This window comes from Ursus maritimus, unplaced genomic scaffold (assembly GCF_017311325.1).
Source record: "Ursus maritimus isolate PB19 unplaced genomic scaffold, ASM1731132v1 scaffold_26, whole genome shotgun sequence".
Taxonomy (NCBI): Eukaryota; Metazoa; Chordata; class Mammalia; order Carnivora; family Ursidae; genus Ursus; species Ursus maritimus.
In genome coordinates, this window is record NW_024425119.1 from 13958213 (window position 1) to 13971964 (window position 13752).

At 44.6% G+C, this 13752-nt stretch overlaps 1 pseudogene; it reads right to left on the reverse strand.

Annotated features, from left to right (window-relative positions):
* Window positions 1–12173: 12173 nt before the first annotated feature.
* LOC103677835 lies at window positions 12174–13529 on the reverse strand (annotated as a pseudogene).
* Between the last annotated feature and the right edge of the window lie 223 nt (window positions 13530–13752).

A 13752-nucleotide genomic window follows, 5' to 3' on the forward strand; every position in this document is an offset into this window, starting at 1 on the left:
AGGATTACGCCCTGAGCCGAAGGCAGACGCTTAATCGCTGTGCCACCCAGGCGCCCCTGGACTGGGATTTTAAAAACTTCCCAGAAGATTCAAATTCCCCCTAGCCCGTGTTGTTGAAAGCCACCAGCCTATATAAGAAAGTTCCAATTTCATAGACTGGTCTTCACAATATGACTCTATGCCTTTCTATCTCATTGCATCTCTCCTGGGTGAACCCTCTTCTGGTCTACTGTGCGTCTGAAATATCTTGCCCTTTCTCTCCATTTTTGATGAGTTTGTTCTCCTAGCTTATTCCTTTCCTCCCTTCCTTTCCAAACCAATCTGTCTTTTAAGGCTCAGCCCTATGCCCAAATCGGCTATGTTCAACACACACTTTGGAGAGCTTAGCAAAAAATAAGTCACTATGCTAGATACTGTCAGAACCTCCATTAGAAGGTGAGTGGCTACTGCCCCCGGAGGAAGAACTCACTGTCCGGTAGTGGATTTGGGTAAGTACATGAATTACTGCGATGGGCAAGCCAGATTAATACTAAGAGCCACACAGGTACGAGTTGTATGAGGGTCCAAGACGGAAGAATGAGCTCTATCCTGAAGCTGCTTTGAATTTTCCTTCCTGGAATTATTCTTTATAGCACTAATTTTGGCTCTTATTTTCTATTTTATGGGTGTTTTTTTTGTGTGTGTAAGCTCCTTAAATAACCTTGAAATCAAAAGCAAGTCTTAAATGAATTTTGTTTTCTCCCAGCGTAGCCCCAAATCGTGAGTTGCATGGAATCGAATTCCAGCGTGGGTGGATTATCCGACAGTATGGATGATGGGAATTCGATGGCTCCAGCAGGAGGGTGACTTTAGATGCCCCACACTCTGAAAAAAAGACTCCCCGAAGCCTTTCCAAATAAACAGTAAGCTAAGTAAAAGCCGAAAGATTGTTCTTTAATCTCCAAAACTGGTCCCCGGGTCTTCCTTTCAACCACATCGCTTCACTAGCTTCACATGGAGAGAATGTGATGCTCTGATGAAAATGGGTTTGTCTTTCTATCCCTTATGCTTTGCACGCGACACTGTTTATTGACCCAGGATTGGATGGCCTAGGGCATCCCTTGTGTTCACTTCCCACCTTGTCCGCCTTATTCTGGTCGGTGAAGCATAGTGATTAAGGTATGTGGCTTCTAGAACCAAATCACATGGCTTCAAATCTTCACTTTGCCTCTCACTACCTGCCATCACTTTGCAAGTAACTTTATCTCTGTGCCTTTGTTTCCTCATCTGTATAATGGGAGTAATAATGCTACTACCTACCTCCTAGGTGTTTCATGAGTTCAAGGAGCTCAAGTGATTTGACGATATCTGTGTAACATAATATTTCACGAGTGCTCTCTTGATCCAGTTTTGAAGTCAGAGCTAAAAACTCCTTTCCTCTTGCAGGTAGTTTGCTAAGCCTCCCCCCCGATTACTTCCCTTGTCAGGCTCTAGCACCCCTGGGTTACAGTATCCAGGACCCAAGCGCCAGAGACCCCCAGGCGCCTAACACCCAGGGATGGCCTGTTCTTCTTTGGGTCCTTGGAATTAGTCAAAATACCCAATTCCTAGAAAATCACAAAACCTAGCTCACACCACCCTACCTGCCATAAAACAGCCCTTTGGCTCCGCTCGCTGACCCTGTCCCAGGCACACACTGCTGTGGCCTTGTGCGGCTGCCTTCTCTAGTTTGGAGCTGAAAGTAACAAAAGTTCTGCTTTCTGTCCGAGTGCCACCGTGCTATGTCCGCCATCCAGAGAACCTATCGGCATGCCTAATACCATATAATTATGAAATTAACTGGTACAGGTGAAGCACTTAATAAGCGTTACCTTTTTTTTAAATATAAAAAAGGGGTTTTCTATTCCCAATTTCCGTAAAATTCTGTGCACACAGATGTTGCAAGACTATTCCTTTTTAGAATTTAAACTATTTAACCTTTAGATTGGAGCTAATCTCAGTAGAAAAATATCTTTTCAGTGTCAATTTAGTTTTTTTTACTTTATTGTATTCCAAACACAAACTGAAATATACTGAAGGAAACCAGAACACTACCCCAAAATAGGCCTCTTTGAGATAAAAATTATTTTGAGCTGAAGGCAATTAAGAAGCGATAAGCACAGAAGAAGGGCCTCCTTTTCTGCGTGAAGGCAGGAAATAAAGTCTTTTACTGGAGACACATTTTATCGGCCCGGAGAGAGCACCAGAAGAATCTGCAAACAAACCTTGTTAAACTAACTCTTATTTAAGAAAGATAAGGACCACCTAGTCCTGGTCCTAAACCCCTTTGTCTTCTCAACTCTTCACAAATTCCTTGTTTCTTTGTCCAATAGGTATACAGGCTTCCTGTTCTGGTCACTTCTTTGGGTCTTCATTCTCTTGTGAAGACTTCCATGGGCATATTCAACACAATTTGTCTGCTTTTCTCCTGTTAGTCTGTCTTTCTCAGTTTAATTTTCAGACTCTGGCAGGGACCCTCAGAAGGCCAAGGAAAAGGTTTTCCTCCTCTACAATATCACCATGGAAAATACAATTAATACATCTAAAAGGCAGCTTAGGGGCGCCTGGGTGACTCAGCTCAGCAACCGACTTGGTTTCGGCTCAGGTCACGATCTCAGGGTCGTGAGATCAAGCCCTGCGTCGGGCTTCACGCTCAGCACAGAGTCTGCTTGAGATTCTCTCCCTCTCCTTCTGCTCCTCCCCCTGCTCATGCGCGCTCTCTCTCTAATAAATAAAATCTTAAAAAAAAAAAAAAAGTGGCCAGAGTGGGCATCCTTGTCTTGTTCCTGACCTTAGAGGAAGAGTGTCAGTTTTTCATCGTTGAATAAGATGTTAGCTGTGAGCTTTTCACATAGAGCCTTTGCTACGTACTTTCCTTCTATTTCTACTTTGTTGCAAGTTTTTAATCATGAGAGTGCGCTGAATTTTGTCAAATGCCTTTTCTGCATCTATTGAGATGATGAGGTATTTTTTCTTTGCCCTGTTAATGTGATGCGTCACACTGATCGATTTGCTTATATTCCACTGAACTCGCATCCTGGGGAAAACTCCCACTTGATCATGGACATGATACTTTTACTATGCTTTTGAATTTAGTTTGCTCATATTTTGTTCAGTATCTTTTCCATCCCTTCCTTTCAGCCTCTGTTTGTCCTTAAATCTAAAATGAGTTTCTTATAGACAGCATCTAGTTGGGTCTCAAAAAAAATTTTTTTTTGTCCTTTCAACCATTCTATGTATTTTGATCGGGGAGTTTAATGTATTTACATTTAAAGTAATTACTGATAGAAAAGTTCTTCCTATTGCCATTTTATTAATTGTTTGATATCTGTCTTGTAGTTCTTTTGTCCCTTCCTTTCTCTCTTGCTGTCTTCTTTGTGCTTCATTGATTTTTATTATTATTATTTTTTTTAGTAGCATGCTTTGATTGCTTTCTCATTTCCTCACTTTCTTTTATGTGTTTTCTTTCTTTCTTTCTTTCTTTCTTTCTTTCTTTCTTTCTTCCTTCCTTCCTTCCTTTCTTTCTTTCTTTCTTTCTTTCTTTTTTTCTTTTTTAGAGAGAGAAAGTGTGTGCACGAGGAGGGGGAGGGGCAGAGGCAGAGGGAGAGGGAGAGAGAGAACCCTCATCATAGAGCCTGACACGGGGCTCAATCCCATGACCCCAAGAACATGACCAGAGCTGAAATCAAGCGTCGAATGCTCAATCGATTGAGCCACCCAGGTGCCCCTCTTCTGTGTATTTTCTGTAGGTATTTTCTTTGTAATTACCATGGGGCTTACAGAAAACTTCCTATAACTTTAACACTGATAAAAGTTGATAAAATTTTACTTCAGTCACAAGATTCTTTACTTTTATGTCTCTCCCCCAAACACTTTGTGTTATTGATGTCAAATTTTATATCTTTTTTTATTGTGTATCCACTTCATGTATTTTTATAGTTTTTATAGTTGCAGTTTTTTATACTTTTGTATTTTAACTTCTACCCTTGAACTAAACGTGATTTATACACTACCATTTCGGTATTGCAGGATTCTGCATTTCTCTCTATATTTACCTTTACCAGCAAGTTTTATGGTTCATATACTTTTGTGTTGCTATTTAGAATCCTTTTGTTTCAAGTTGCAGAACTCCCTTCAGCATTTCTTGTAAGTCTGCTTTAGAAATTTTCTCTTTGTCTTTAGCGAACATGTACATGCTCGTCCCAACTGCTACCTCTGTTCTCAGTGGCTCCCAGTCTGGGGCCCTCTGCTCTCAGTGCTCAAATTCACGTACGACAGAAACCAGTCCCTTGGGCAGTCTTCAGCAAAGTGAGAATTTGGGGTGTATCATCCAGTCCTTTCCTTCCCTCCCCAGGGACAAGCTAGGGACTGAGGGTTTCCTCTCAGTTGGGTGGTGCTGTGCCAGAGGGAAGAGATTATGGTGAGAGGGTGCCCTGAGTTTTCCTACTGGCTTTGATGTGTATGGCTTTGCACTCACCAAGGGTGCAGGACCCTCTCATCTGGTTTCTGGATCTCTCACAAATGGAATTGGTCTATGTGTTACTGTTGTATTGATGGGTCTGTGGGAGGAAGGAGGGTCCCAAGCTTTCTATTCTGCCATCTTGTGGATATCACTCAGGTATTATTCTTCTTATTGAGTTTTAAGAGTTCTTTATATATTGCAGACATAAGACTTTTACTAGATATGTCGTCTGCAAATATTATCTTGCAGTCCATGGTTTATCTTTTCATTCTTTTAATAGTGTCTTGAAAAAGCAGAAAGTCTTAATTTTTATGAAGTTCAATGTTTTCATCTAGAAATGCCATCCATTTAGGTCTAGGATCCTTCTGGATTAATTTTTGTACATTATGCAAGATATTGGTGAATATTTTTCCTTCCCTGCCCTGCCATTTACCCCACCCTCATTTGTTCATTTTTTTCCCCCAACCCCTTCAGGGTAGTTATGCCGTTCATTTGTAATACTTTTAAGCAGTTTTATTACTGTTGTCATTCCAGTTCTAGTATGTTCTCCCTCCTCAACCCTGGTTGATTTAAATTATATGTATTTTCTGAGTAGATGAACAACTAACACAGTTCTAAAATTCAGAACACAGAAGGTTATACCCACAGAACTGTCACACCTCCCCTCCCATTCTTTCTACCTTGTTCCAATTCTCACCTTTTTTACACCCCCTTCTCATCCACCCCCTCCAGAGAACCAATCTTCTAAGATTTTGGTTTATCCTTCCTGCTTCTTTTTCACAAACAATACACGTATATTTTATTTTCCCTTTTTAGCTGAAAGGTATCATACTAAATACTCTTTTACATGCTGCTCTTTTCACTTAAAAATATATCCATAGCAGTTCATAGAGACAATTATTTCTTACAGCATTTTCTGGATCACCACAGTTTGTCGAACAGTTTCCAATATATGGGCATTTAGGTTGTCTCCAATATCTTGCAATGACAAACAAGCCTGCATTGTGCAGAGATGTTTTCATATTGCTGGAGGTGTATCTTCAAGGTAAATTCCTAGAAGTGGGATTGCTGGGTCAAAAAGTATTTACACATGTACTTTTGTTATACTAACTTGTTTGCTGAAGCCTTCTCCTAAAGGCTGTACCAACCAGTTTGTATTTCCACCACCAACGAAGAGAATACCTGCTTCCATAAAGTCTTATCAACAGAATAGGTGCCAATCTGATAGTATTTTTTGCCATACACAATTTTCTATCTTTGCATAGTCACATTTATAAATGTTTAATTTATTGCCTCTGGATTTTGATAATTTAATAATTTTTATAATTTCAAAGCTTTTCCTTATACTGATGTTAAAGAAGTGCTCACTTGTGTTTTATGCTAATCCTCGTATAGTTTCCTTTTTGACTTTTATTTCCCTGATGCATTTGAAATGTACTCTGACGTACAACAGTAGTCATTTTATTTTTTTCCCAAATGGCCAAGCAGTTGTCCCAGCCTCATTTATTACCAAAGTCCATCTTCATCCCAAAGTATTCGAGATGCCATCTTTATCATATGCTAATTTCCATGTCTACTTGGATTTGTTCTGTTCCACTGGTCCATCCATCTAGTTACGTTCCAATCACCACACTGTTTTAATTAGAGAGGCTTTACAATATATTTTAATATTTCGTTGAGCTAGTCCCCTTTGCTGTTTTTCTTTTTGTGTTTTCCTATCTATTCTTGCATTTTATTTTTTATATGAACTTTAGTAAAGACTTGCTTAACTCCATATAGCTTTTGTTGCTATTTTATTGAAATTGTGTTAAATTATGTTACTCGGGGAGAACTAATATCCTTATGACGTTGAGTCGTCTTATCCAAGACCATGGTTTCCAAGAATACTTTTTACCATCTCAGTAGCAAGTCATATTGAAAACTATCACTCGTTCAACACTCACCGTATATTGAACACATGTCAGGTACTGTGCTGGGCATTGGAGATGTGGTGAGTAAAATAGTTTTAAATTCCACATAAATACGTAAATGAAAGTGCACATGTGTTTCCATTAGAGTTGAACTATATGTGTCAAAGTGGCTAAAGCTTTAGATGTGTGATGTTTAGTCTGGTGAGGGTTTGCTATGGTTCTGTTTTATTCCGTACTTTTCTAAACTAACCTCTTTGCTCTGTAAGGGTTTGCTTTGAAAAGGACTGAGCTGGCATCATTGGGTGACTAAAGCTTCAACAGGACCACCTGGCATCACAGGGACCTACTTAGGCATTTTTTTTTTTTTGAGAGAGAGACAGTGATAGTGACAGAGAGAGAGAGAGAGCTCAAGCAGGGAGGAGGGGAAGAAGCAGGCTCCCAGCTGAGCAGGGAGCCCAACACAGCGCTCGATCCCAGGACCCTGAGATCATGACCTGAGCCAAAGGCAGACACTTTGAGCCACCCAGGCGCCCCATACTTAGGCATTACTAACAGCATCACAGTTACCGGTTCCACCCAGTTGACTAAATGCCTGCACGAATCCAGCTGTTTTGTCCGTGCCTCCACTCCACCAGCTGAGCTCTGAAGGAGAAAACTGATCAGTAGAAAAGTTTGGTACCATTAGGTATTCATAAATCTCAACCTGAAACAGCCCCTCAGCTCTGCCTAAACATGCTATTGTTTCTTTGGTCACTTTGCTTTTTGACCCCCTCTCCTACTGCAGAGAGAAAGTAAAAGTCGTCCAGTGGGAACTTTCTCATCTTCCTTCCAGAAACTTTACATAAGTATCTGGATTTCCACCCATCTCTGTTCCAGCTTGTTCCGGTAAAGAGGAGCCTGTCCTCTTCTTATCTAAGATCGATCTCCAACATGTCTGATCCTCCTGTCGTCTTTCCCCTTTTCACTCCTAATTCAAACTAATGCTATCAACTCTTTATTCTCTCTTCACTCTTTGGCCTCTCTCTTTATTCTTTCATTATTTTGCAAAACATGTAAACCTGCTGAAACCTATCATTAAAAACAAACCCAACAAAATCCCTCATCTTATTTTCCCTTCTAGCCATGGCCATATGTCTCCCCTCTCCTTCACAGCCTAATTTCTTAAGTCATTCGATTTTGTAAGGCTAACTAGAGACACTGCATCTCATGGATGCAGAAGGGTACAGACACTGAGAAGTGGAAGAAAATATGGAGATAGCTGTACACCACCACAGTGTACGTGGGCTTTGTGGCTAGATTTAATCCAAGGGGCAGGGGCCGTCGGTGACATGTGAGATCTGCTTGCCTATGGTGAACTGCGTAAGATGAGCATTATGGCGTAAGGGTGGGTCTGGAATCAGTCTCTTTATTTGAAGATTTTAAATGACAATATTTACTTTGCAGCATTGTTCTGGGGATTAAATGACCTAATGGGTGTAAAGCTACTTGTCACGGTACAGGCCCAGTAAATTTTACCTATTATTACTTTTGCAATCGTAATTATGTTGTCAGATGGGCAGCTCTGCCCAACCAAATATGAAAGCATGCACATTCAACACAGAAATAAATATAAAGTAACACAGCTGTCTTGGAACTACATGTTGGCTGATGCTTTAGACATTCATTCATTCATCATTCATTCATCAAGAAACATGCATCAGAAACTTTGCTAGGCATTCAGGATTACAAAGAAGAATAAGACAAAATCTGCTGTCAATGATCTCTCCGTTTAGGGCAGTCAAGGCATAAGCATGTAATTATAACATCGTGTGCTAACTGCAGTGCTTGATCAACCCAGGGTATTCTGGGAGTTCGAAGAAGGAAGCGTACAGCTTGGGCTGAAGTACATCCTGGAGCTGGTTCTTAAAGTGAGTCGATAGATGTTAGCAGAAGAAAGAGAGGAGGCAGGCAGGGAAAAGAGTTGAAAGTCCTTCTGGCCGTGTAGTTCAACTCAAAGACTTTGGAATCTCATGCTTTGTTTAATTTTTAAAATTGTACTACTACAAAGTTATTTGAAACTCATTGGCCTATTTGAATGATATGTAAAGAACAAGGTATTACATGATAATGAGAGGATGAGTCAAAACTTTGTTGCGTTGGGAGTGGAACGTACCCGGAATTGCTGTAGGCAGAGGGACACAAGGTATTTGAAGGAACCTGGTGGCTGGGAGCCCAGAGAAGCTGCTCCCACTGATGACACGGCCTGGGTGATGTCACCGCCTGGGTGATGTCACCATGGTTCTCAGCTCTAAAGGTGCGGGAAGTTGACCATCAGCTAATAAGAGATGACCAATCCCTTGAGGCCTGGTTCGATTTAAAAATTAGAGAGAAATGTATAAGCTACAAGGCATTCCCTAACAATCAGAAATATGAAATTTGTACAAACTCAAATACTCACCGTGTCATGATTGTTACATCTGCTCCAGACGGGCATGCTCAGTACTTGTCTCTTGGCATCCTGAAACCAGAACAAAAGGAGTCAGCTAGAACGGGGGGCAGCTATCTGGTTCACACAAGGGGCTGAGCAACATGGGCTCGATTTCCTTTCCGATTTTTCAAAAACGTAATCTGATTTCATAGATTCACACATTCTCATTGTTGAGGTTATTTGAAAGATGAGATCTGGAGACAGAGGCAGGTCTTAGGCTGATAAGCATCTAACGAGACAGCATTTTGAAATAGGCATAAATAGCAGCCGCTCAGCCAGTGCCGTGAACCGAAGTCATGGTCAGACTTCAGGGGAAAGACATTTGCATGGGAGCGTGTACCTGCCAAACAATCAGTGCGATACCGGCTATGAGTGGATTATCTCTCGCGGCTAGGTAAATTACATGCACGTAAATTCAGAGTATTATTCATATTATCCATTTACATGAAATAATTCGCTGTCGATGCATAGAGAAAAGGTATGGAAGTATGTATAAAATATTATGAGTGGCTTTCCTATACGAAAAAACATACGGAAACATGAGTGTTTTTCTTCTTTTTGCTTTATCTGTGATTTCAAGATGTGCTAGAATAAAGATGTGCTATTTATGCGATAAAGAATCATAAGTTAGAAAAAATTCGCGGATGGAAAAAAGACTGACTGTGTTCCACACTCGCTGGAACAGCTATTATTAATGTAGCATGGATGACATTAGACACCGACAAGTGGAGACCATGAGTAACACCGTGGAGGAGAGTGGAAAGGGGACCATTCAGAGGCGTATAGGAGGGGCAGTGGTGCTACAGAGAAAGGGATTTCTTTTCAGTCTGGATGAAAAACTGGAAGGGACTATTTTTAGTAGAGGACTTTGAAACGCTCCTCCCATTGGCACAGCCAGCACCAAAAATGTTTCTCTTGCATAGGATAATAATAACCTGCGCATGCCTGATCAGAGCAGCAAGTGCCAATATAATCAATTTGCCAAACTCTCACCGGTCGGGAACTCCAGTGGGTGGTCCTAGACTCCTTTGGCAGTTGTCCTGTTGTTTAGAACACATGTGACATGCTGTCACTGCATTAACCGACTCACTGTATTTCCAGCGCAATCCAGCATCCTTGGCAATAGGCCATCCCACCCCGTGCAATGGTGGCCACTGTTGCTGGGCACCCAGTCGGCTGTGTCTACTGGAGGTTCGGTTGCTAGGGCTGTCTGGGGGTAAATTGGGTTTCCGTGCTCTTCCGGTGCTGGGACCAAAACTCTAGGGGCATTCTCTCTCTGTCCTCCTATTGTCTCAGTCACAGGGCCTGACCCATCCCTTCTGGAGTCACAGACACATGTAATTCAAATGCTGGCCCTGCTTGGGAGATGCCCAGACCTTTCATCTGCTTCACTAGAACTTTTGCCTCCTCAAAGGTGCTTGCTGCTTTGATTCCCTGTCCCTCACACACCCTTTCTTTACTCGGCAGGATAAGGGCTGGAGGAACTGTGCCGGGTGGAGAATAAAGTCCTCCAAACCTCCGAATCCCTACAAAGGCTTGCACTTTTTCACATTCCTAGGGGTTGAATAGGCTTGCAATGTATCAATCACAGCTTCGGAGACAACTCATGTCTCACCTGACCAGATGACCCCCAACACCTTACGGTGGTGTCCGGGCCTTGAATTTCCTGTGGGTTCACTGTCCATCCTCTCCCTCGCAAGCGTGTCAGCAAAGCCTGCAAGGTGTCCTGCAACAGAGGCAAATCTTCACCTGTGAGCAGTAGTTTGTCAATGTAATGGGCCCATTGTACTGATGTGGGGAAGGACAACAGGGACAGAGCTTGGGCTGCCATCCCATGATGTTCAGTGGGGCTGTGCAGGTCATGTTGGGGAAGCCCTTGAAAGACCCATTGTTGCCCCTCCCATGTGAAGATAAATTGATCTTGGGAGTTGGGTGCCAAGGGTTTTCTGAAAAAGGCCTTTGCTAAGTCCAGCACAGCTTAGTACACTCCTAGGACCCCAGCCAAGGTATCCAAGATGGCGGCAATATTGGGCACAGCTGCATGGATGGGGGGCACTACCTTGTTCAGTTCTCAGCTGTCCACTGTCATCTGCCATGAAGCTTATTTACAGGCCATACTGGTCTGTGGAAAGCACTCTGGTCAGGGAGTACAATACCCACTTGGGGAAGTTCTTGCATAATTTCTCCTATCTCCTTATGCCCCCAGGGAATTTATATTGGTTGACAGTTACCATCCTTCATGGCGGCGGCAAGCATACTGGTTGGCATTTCCTCTCAGCGCTGGTTTGATTACTCTAACCTGGAGGTGCAATTCACCAATACAGGTTTGCAGAGTTTGACTTTGGAGGATATCAATGCCCACTATATTCTCTGGTATTGGAGAGATAGAAGTCTCATGTTCTTGGGTAGCGATGGGGAACACCAAATTTGCAGGGTCAAAAAGACCTTTCTGACCATAACTGTTTGCCCTCCATAATCATCGATGGTGCTGAGGGGGGCCAGGAAGCTTCTGAGGGTTACAGTGTATTCGAGAAAATTCAGCTCCAGCATCCACCACAGCCATCACCTTTTGCTTATTTCTGGAGAACCAGTGAAGAGTGAGCTTGGCGTGAGGCTTCTGGTCACCTCTAATGAGGTAATCTTGGCTTGCATCCTCTCCCTGGGGCATGGGAGGCACCTACCCTTCATAAGATTGTATCCCTGAGGCCTCTGGGATGGGGCAGATGGGGCATCAGGGAGGGTAGAGGCAAATGGAGTAGGTCTGAAGTGCTGTTTTGGCTTCCAGGCTTTCCACAGGACAGCCAACATAGCGTTGGGTTGTTGGTCTGTCTGTTCAGAGGGGATTCCCGCAGCAATGAGGTCAAGCGACACTTGTTTCCAGGTTACTTTCATCGGACTTTACGGCCTTTTAGCTTTTCCAGCTCCCTCTCTGTCCCGGGTTTTTCCACGGCCCATGCTCATTCCTGGGATTTGTGTCTCCCCCAGATCAGCAATGGATCAGCCAACATCATCAACGTCTCTCTCACGACTGGGCTCAGCAGGGATATCAGGGTCCCACACCAGATGCTGGGCTGGAGTATCTTAGCTTTCATTCCTGCAGTGAATGTGGCCTGATCAGGGCCTTCAAAGACAGGGGCGTTGATGGTCTGTCTCATTTCCAACATCCTAAGAATTTCCTTTTCCTTTTCTTTTTCTTCTTTGACAGATCCTGCTTCGGGTTTATTTATACAGATAGCCCAGGAACACACCAGGCCCTGCAGATAGAAGCCCAGGGGTCACACGAGTCCTCCTGTCCTCACAGAGCAGATAGAAGCCTCTACACTGGAGTCTTCTTTGGGGCCTGGGCATCTTTGGGAGCCAGAGCTGCAACTGCAGCCTGGGACTTGGTTTGAGCCTTGGCCTTGGAATTTGGCCCACAGAGCCCGAGACCCTCGGCAATACGGGCAGAAGCACATGTCCAGATCACGGGCTAAGTGATGTAAGCAAGTTGGCTGAGCTCGCGGCCGCGGCCCTTGGGGATCGTGGGCCTTATCAGGGCCTTGACAACGTTGGCACATGCACTCGTGGCCTTGGGCTTATTGACCTCCATCTACTTTAGGCCCTTTTTGTTGTGCTTCTTGGCAAAGTGCATGTTCCTCAGGAACTTGGGGTCCACCCTCTTAAGAGAGTCATATCTTTGTGATGGGGTTTCTTGATGGCACTTCTGTGCCCGTTTCGGGACAGGTTGTGGGTGGTGTGGTTCTTGGATTGGGCAATGTCTGCACTGAAGCCCCCGGCTCCCGAAGCGCCTGGGACCGGAACAGTAAGAGGAAGCTCTGAGAACTTCTTGTACCTGCTTTAAAGATGTCCAGGGTCCCAGGGGCCCAAGGAGGTCCTCCTCTTGGGGCTGCGCCTCCCTGCAGGCTAGACTAATCCGGTCTGTAAGGGAGTGAGGCCCTCGAATCTGAGGGCCCTGCAGGTGCTGCCCCAGGGCAGTGTAAGTGGCTGATGTTGCTCCTTTTCCCTGCCTCTTGCGGGGTCAGGGGGACACCGTGGCCCCTCCTCTCCTAGCTGTGCGAACCACACCCGGAGGCTTTTCTGGGCCTTTCGAGGGAACTTGGCAGCTCTATCAATAGCCTCGGGGCGGGGAGGGGGAGTATGTTCTCTGGTCACCAACGTTCCCTGAATTGGGGGCTCCCTACTGGCTGGGGTTGCCTTAGCTGGGCTGGGGCTTTCCTTTGTGTTTGGGGCGGGATGGCAGGGGCGTTCCAGGGACTGCACTGTCGATCGCCACGCCTCCTTGTCACTCTGCTTCCTTCCCAGGGATGCCCTTTGCCCCAGCTTGCTAGGTGCCGCTTCTCAAACAGGTGCGGTAAAGCAGCCAGCGTTTTCGGGGTGTCCCCATACTCACACGCGGTCTGCAGGCCTCTAACCTACGGGACCCCCTCCCCACAAAGAAGGGATGCCCCGTCGTGTGGTGAACCCCCTTCCCAGGTGAAATCTGAAACCGGCCGCCCACCAGCAGAAAGCAAGGAGATCCGGAAGGAAGAAGGCAGGCGGCTGCAGGCTGGGAGGGGCCGGTTTCATAAGCAGGGGAGCTTACAAATGCGGCTTGTCCCCGGGGCACGTGAATCCCTGCCCCGGCCGCCAAATCTTGAAAGTTGATATGGAGGCTTTCCCTGGGTTCAGTCATGTACACCAGGCAGGGGTTCTCATCACCACATCGCTATCTCAAGGCCACGGCCTTGGCGCGGCTTCTGGAAGTGGGGCAGGCAAGCCGAATGTATATTTCAAGGACAAGGTGGGAGGTGAGGAGCCTCCAGTTGCCAGGTCCAGCCCATGGGTCCACCTGGGGTCACGCCCTCTTGATGACCTCTGCCGACAACACCTTACAGAGAATTAATGGTACACAGATA